Genomic DNA, 7,366 nt, shown 5'->3' with positions numbered 1-7,366 from the left:
AAAAAAAAACACAAAACATGTAGCGCAGTTTCTCCCGAGTACAGAAATACCCCACATGTGGACATAAAGTGCCGAGCGGGCGCAGGACGAGCCTCCAAAGGGAAGGAGCGCCAATTGGCTTTTGGAAGCTGGATTTCACTGGAATGGATTTCAAGGGCCATGTCGCAGTCACAGAGCCCTCGTGCTGCCAAGACACTGGAAACCCCCCACAAGTGACCCCATTCTGGAAACTACACCCCTCAAGGAATCTAACAAGGGGTGCAGTGAGCATATGGACCCCACTGGTGACGGGCACAATTGTGGAAAAATGTGACGTGAAAGTGAAAATTTTCATTTTTTTACTTTCACGACACAAATGTGCCCGTCATCAAGGGGTCCATATCCTCATTGCACCCCTTGTTAGATTCCTTGAGGGGTGCAGTTTCCAGAATGGGGTCACTTGTGGGGGGTTTCCAGTGTTTTGGCAGCACGAGGGCTCTGTAAATGCGACATGGCGTTCATCATCCATTCTGGCCAAATCCAACCTCTAAAATCCAAATGGCGCTCCTTCCCTTCGGAGGCTTGCCCTGCGCCCACATGGGGCTTTATGTCCACATGTGGGGTATTTACGGACTCGGGGGAAATTGCTCTACACATTTTATGGTTTTTTTTCTCTTTTAACCCCTTGTGAAAATGATAAATTCAAGGCTAGACCAACATTATAGTGTAAAAAATGTAATATTTCATTTTCACGCCACATTGTTCCACATTTGTGCCCGTCACCAGTGGGGTCCATATGCTCACTACACCCCTTGTTACATTCCCTAAGGGGTGTAGTTTCCATAATGGGGTCACTTGTGGGGGGTTTCAACTGTCTTGGCAACACAGGGGCCTTTTGAATGCAACATGGCCCCTCGAAATCCATTCCATCCAAATCCAGCCTTCAAAAACCAAATGGCGCACCTTCCCTTTGGAGGCTTACCCTGCACCCACATGGCGCTTTATGTCCACATGTGGGGTATTTCCGTACTCAGGGGAAATTGCTCTACACATTGTGTTTTTTTTTTTTTTTTATCTTTTAGCCCCTTGTAAAAATGAAAAAATCAAGACAAGATCAATGATTTAGAGTAAAAAATTTTTAAAAATTACACTAAATGTTGGTCTAGCCTTGATTTTTTTCCATTTCCCCAAGGGGTTAAAAAAGAAAATAAAAGCAAAATGTGTAGGGTAAATACCCCTACACGAAAAAACCCCACATGTGGACATAATGTGCCATATGGGCACAAGGCAAGCCACCAAAGGGACAGAGCGCCATTTAGAGGCTGGAATGGAGGATGGAGGCCATAATTTATTTGGTGGTATTAGGCCAATTATTGGTTTATAAGGTTGAAAATGACAGGTGTCCATCAAATTCAACCTGTGTTGATCCAGAGAAAGGCAAAAAAACCCCTCGTAAGGCAGACGACAGTAGCCTCATCACAGGGGAAAAATTCCTTCCCGACTCCATAATGGCAATCAGAATAATCCCCGGATCAACGTGACCCCTGAAATAGGAATAAGGGACAGAATTTAGATAATGTAGAACCCCAGTGACGTGTGGTACGCCTTGGAGCGATCCAGTATGCAGAGGCCGGGGGGATCAGGACAGGTGTCACACTGGAAAATGGTGTCCTTCCTGATCCCCCTGTTACGCCACACTCTGTACTTCTTCTGGGGTCTCCTGTTTTCCAGTGTGGGGGATGTCACCTGGAAAATGTTGTCCTGGTGCGATACGGGGTCCTTCATATCCAGAAGCGCTGGGTCCGCTTCATGGCTGCTAAATATTAGGGCTCTATTACGGCTTCTGATATTTTCGGATTGTGCCGCAAGCTACAGTAGCTTGGGCAGCGAGGGACCGGAAGAGGGGGTGCTGGTATAAAAGTTATCCCCGTACAGGTGGTGACCTTTATCCAGCAGTGGGAAGATCAGTTCCCAAACGATCTCCCCACTAACTCCGAGGATTGGGGGTGGGCATCTGGGGGCTGGATTCGGGTGTCCCTTCCTTCATACACTCTAAGGGTACGTGCACACTGCGGAATGGCGAAGGATAACCCTTTGTGCATTCCGCAGCTGGCACCCACCGGCGGACTGATGCAGGCGCGCCTCTCCGTTCGTGTCATAGACTCCATTCTATGCACGGGCGGATTCCGCTCTCCGTCCAACGTGTTCATTCTTTGGACGGACGATGGAATCCGCCTGTGCATAACATGGAGTCTATGACACGGGTGGAGACGCGCGCCTCCATCAGTCCGCCAGCGGGTGCCAGCTGCGGAATGCACAAAGGGTTATCCTTCGCCATTCCGCAGTGTGCACGTACCCTAAATCTGTAAGTGTACCCTGATGTATCTCACAGAGTTTGTAGAATTTCACGCCATACCGTGATCTCTTATTGGGACGGTACTGGCGGAAAAGACGTGTCTGGGGGGCAGCGTACGCTACACTACCCCCAGACACGTCACTGGATGATGAGGATGAATGGAGGAACGAAGCATCCCCCCATTCATCCTCACTGGCTGTTTCGGTGTCGGAGGCAATAATAACGTATGCCTCCGATACCGAAAACACGCCGGGGGCCACTTTTATATAGGGATTGGTATATGGGGTATGTAGTGGTGTAGTGTAAAACTTTATTCAATGTAGTGTAGTGTGGTGTAATGTAGTGTTTTTTTACGTGTTTTTTACAGTAAGTATAAAAAAAAACCTACGCCAAAAATGGTGTTGCTGAGAAATGCCGCACTTATGTGCGGCACTTATCAGCAGACCGTGGCAGTAGGATATAGAAAAAAACACGGAAAATAGAAAAAAAAAAATGGAAAAAAACCCCAAACTTTTACTACATTTTGAACATATAGTGGCTGATACGTGTATTACACTTATCAGCCGCTAGGGGGCAGCAGAGCGCAAGATCCGAAAAAAGACGACGCTGGAGCCTGAAAAATACGAAAAAAGACGACGCTGGAGCCGAAAAAAGTCGATCGGGACGTCACGGAAGAAGCCGAAGACCCGACAAGAAGAAGAGGACGCCGGGAACCCGGAAGACGCCGATCAGGACCCCGGGACAGGTGAGTAATGTACAAATACCTGCTCTGGACCCCTCAGCTACCTAGCTGAGGGGTCCGGAGCAGGTATTTATTACTTGTGGGGACTTGATCGCCGTGAACCAGCGATCGGGACGTCACGGCGATCGGGACGGTGGTACCGTGACCACCATTACTTTTTACAGTAATGGCGGTCGGTGCCATTCTCGGACCGCCATTTTTTTCCAGGTCATCGGGCCACCGATGGCCCGGAAAGGTTCCGATCGCCGCTATGGGCTGACAACCCTCCATGCCGACAGGGAGAGATGGCCTGCTATGTATTATAGCAGGCTATCTCCCCCGATCGGGACCCGGCCGGTCGCGGCGCCCTCTTAAAGGACCCGCGTACCGGTACGTCATGGGTCCTTAAGTGACAGTGATCCATGACGTACCGGTACGACATGGGTCCTTAAGAGGTTAATATCCTTTGATACAGCACTCTGAGAACAGCCAACTTCTTTAACAATTAACTTTTGTGGCTTACCCTCCTTGTGGAGTATGTGAATGACTGCCTTCTGGACATCTGTCAAGTCAGCAGTCTTCCCCATGATTGTGTTGCATACTGAACCAGACTAAGGCTAGGTTCACACTGCGTTTTCAGCATCCGTTTAACGCATCCGTTTTTTGTAAAAAACGCATGAAAAACGGATTGCAAAAAACGGATTCATTTGTGTGCATCCGTTTTTCCATTGACTTCCATTATAAAAAAAAAACGGATCCGTTTTTTTTGGCGGACCAAAACGGACCAAAAAACGTTGCTGACCCTATTTTTCTGGACGTTAAAAAAAACGGATCCGTTAAACGGATGCTGAAAACGCAGTGTGAACCTAGCCTAAGGAAGCCACTGCAGGTGTTTTGGGTTAAAGCGACTCTGTACCCACAATCTGACCCCCTCAAACCACTTGTACCTTTAATTTAAGATCTGTCCTGTGGTCCGTTTGGCAGGTGATGCAGTTATTGTCATAAAAAATTACTTTTAAAATTGCAGCCCCATGCCCTACGGGCGTATCTGTGCCCTAACTTTGCACCACCCCCTCCGTCCCTCCTCCCCACCCTCTTCATCATTAGGAATGCCACTGGAACATTTACTTCTGTTTGAACATTGCACAGGTGGCTTAATGATCCAGCCCATGTGCTGTGGTAACACAGGTGGGGAATAGGAAGCAATCTGCCTGGAGCATTCCTAATGATGAGGAGGGTGGGGAGGAGGCACAGAGGGGTGGTGCAAAGTTAGGGCACAGATACGCCTGTACGGCATGGAGCTGCAATTTTACAGGCACGCCCAACAGAGGTGGAATTACCTGGCTGCAGTGAGCCTCCACTACTCAAGCTTCGCTGTGCAAACTGCAGGAGGAAGCATCCATCAGTGTTCACACACAAGCGGGGAAGCCACAGCCTATCTCATGTATCCTCTGCATCTACGGCCGTAGATTTTAAGAACAACACAGGACTGGTGAGAGGTGGACTTCTTCCACTTAATGTATTACAAGCAGCATAAATAACGGAAAATTATTTAATGATTTTTTAATGAATTTTCAATAAACGATCAACTATCCAACATCCCATATAATACGCAGTAGATGCTGAATACCCTGCTGCCAGCACAGTATTTAAACAAGGGCCCTGCAAAGCCGCCAACGGACAATAATCATATCTATATATATTTATATATACAGTATTCACCACAAGTCTTTCTAGGTTAATATAATATATTTTTCATAATTTTCATGTTTTTAACAATTTATAACACTAAGTTTATTGCTATATACTCCTTGTGGATGTGCAATGTGCATATAATCTATTTTTAACTTTCTTTTATTCATTTTTTCTACACTAGTAAAAGTTATAAATGTTGAACTAATCATACTTAATGTAGTTCTTTTACACAAAGGGTGATTACTAGAGAGCCTACCACTTCACACAGGCTGTATACATGTATATGAGGGAGGGTGTACATTGTATATATGTTTCCTCAGTGTGTGTCCTCTCTGTACAGTCAGGCTGTATACATGTATATGAGGGAGGGTGTACATTGCATATGATATGTCCCCTCAGTGTGTGTCCTCTCTGTACAGTCAGGCTGTATACATGTATATGAGGGAAAGTGTACATTGTATATGTCCCACAGTGTGTGTCCTCTCTGTACACTCAGGCTGTATATAGAGGGAGGGTGTACATTGTATATGATATGTCCCCTCAGTGTGTCCTCTCTCTGTACAGTCAGGCTGTATGCACGTATATGAGGGAGCGTGTACGTTGTATATGTCCCCTCAGTGTGTCCTCACTCTCTGTACAGTCAGGCTGTATATAGAGGGAGGGTGTACATTGTATATGATATGTCCCCTCAGTGTGTGTCCTCTCCGTACAGTCAGGCTGTATACATGTATATGAGGGAGCGTGTACATAGTATATGATATGTCCCCCTCAGTGTGTCCTCTCTGTACAGTCAGGCTGTATATATGTATATGAGGGAGGGTGTACATTGTATATGATATGTCCCCTCAGTGTGTCCTCTCTCTGTACAGTCAGGCTGTATATGAGGGAGGGTGTACATTGTATATGATATGTCCCCTCAGTGTGTCCTCTCTGTACAGTCAGGCTGTATACATGTATATTTGGGAGGGTGTACATTATATACAGGGCCGTCTTAACAGCATTATGGGCCCCTGGGCAGAGGTGCGAATTGGGCCCCCCCCCAACCGCCGCCATCAAATCCCCCACATCTTTGCATATAGTGCCCCCCCATAGTAGTCAATTCCCCCATATAGTGCCCCCCATAGTAGCCAGTACCCCTATAGTAGCCAGTACCCCTATAGTAGCCAGTGCCCCCCATAGTAGCCAGTGCCCCCCATGGTAGCCAGTACCCCTATAGTAGCCAGTGCCCCCCATAGTAGCCAGTGCCCCCATAGTAGCCAGTACCCCTATAGTAGCCAGTGCCCCCCATAGTAGCCAGTGCCCCCATAGTAGCCAGTGCCCCCCATAGTAGCCAGCGCCCCCCATAGTAGCCAGCACCCCTATAGTAGCCAGCGCCCCCCATAGTAGCCAGTGCCCCCCATAGTAGCCAGTGCCCCCATAGTAGCCAGTGCCCCCATAGTAGCCAGTGCCCCCCATAGTAGCCAGTACCCCCATAGTAGCCAGTGCCCCCCATAGTAGCCAGTGCCCCCCATAGTAGCCAGTGCCCCCCATAGTAGCCAGTACCCCCCATAGTAGCCAGTGCCCCCATAGTAGCCAGTGCCCCCCATAGTAGCCAGTACCCCTATAGTAGCCAGTGCCCCCCATAGTAGCCAGTGCCCCCCATAGTAGCCAGTACCCCCATAGTAGCCAGTGCCCCCCATAGTAGCCAGTACCCCCATAGTAGCCAGTGCTCCCCATAGTAGCCAGTGCCCCCCAAAACAAGAAACCAGTTACTCACCTGTGCGGCGGCCCCAGCAGCTGATGTCTCCCGTCAGCGCGCCACTCCCGTCATCCTCCGGGCACAGGCAGCGGGGTACAGAGAGACTGCCTGTGCCGGAAGTGTCCGGCTGCACGACACATCCAGCGTCTCTGTACCCCGCTGCCTGTGCCCGGAGGATATCGGGAGTGCGCGCTGCAGGGAGAGGAGCTGCTGGGGCCGGCGGACAGGTGAGTTCCTGGACTGCCCGCCCCTTCTATCGCCGCTTAGCTGAGCCGATCAGAAGCCCAGGAAAGTGCTGCTCATTGCACTTTCCTGGGCTTCTGATTGGCTCAGCTGAGAAGCGATAGAAGGGGCGGGCGGAGGGGGTCGCTCAGGGCCGCTCACTATGCATATGCTTAGTGAGCGGCAATAGAGGGGGCGGGCAGGACGGCTTCCTTGCGGTGCTCAGCACTGCTTGGAAGCCGTCTTCGCTTTATAGGACGCACTTAGTTTTATAAGTGCGTCTTATAAAGCAAAAAATACAGGTGTGTCCCAGAGGGCAGGGGGCCCCCTAGGACGCAAGGGCCCCCGGGCAGCCGCCTACCCTGCCCAATGGGTAAGACGGCCCTGATTATATATGATATGTCCCCTCAGTGTGTCCTCTCTGTACAGTCAGGCTGTATACATGTATATGAGGGAGGGTGTACATAGTATATGATATGTCCCTCAGTGTGCGTCCGCTCTGTACAGTCAGGCTGTATATGAGGGAGGGTGTACATTGTATATGATATGTCCCCTCAGTGTGTCCTCTCTGTACAGTCAGGCTGTATACATGTATATTTGGGAGGGTGTACATTGTATATGATATGTCTCCTCAGTGTGTCCTCTCTGTACAGTC

Source organism: Dendropsophus ebraccatus, chromosome 3, assembly GCF_027789765.1.
Source record: "Dendropsophus ebraccatus isolate aDenEbr1 chromosome 3, aDenEbr1.pat, whole genome shotgun sequence".
NCBI classification, from domain to species: Eukaryota; Metazoa; Chordata; class Amphibia; order Anura; family Hylidae; genus Dendropsophus; species Dendropsophus ebraccatus.
Note: the sequence above shows the minus strand (reverse complement) of the source record.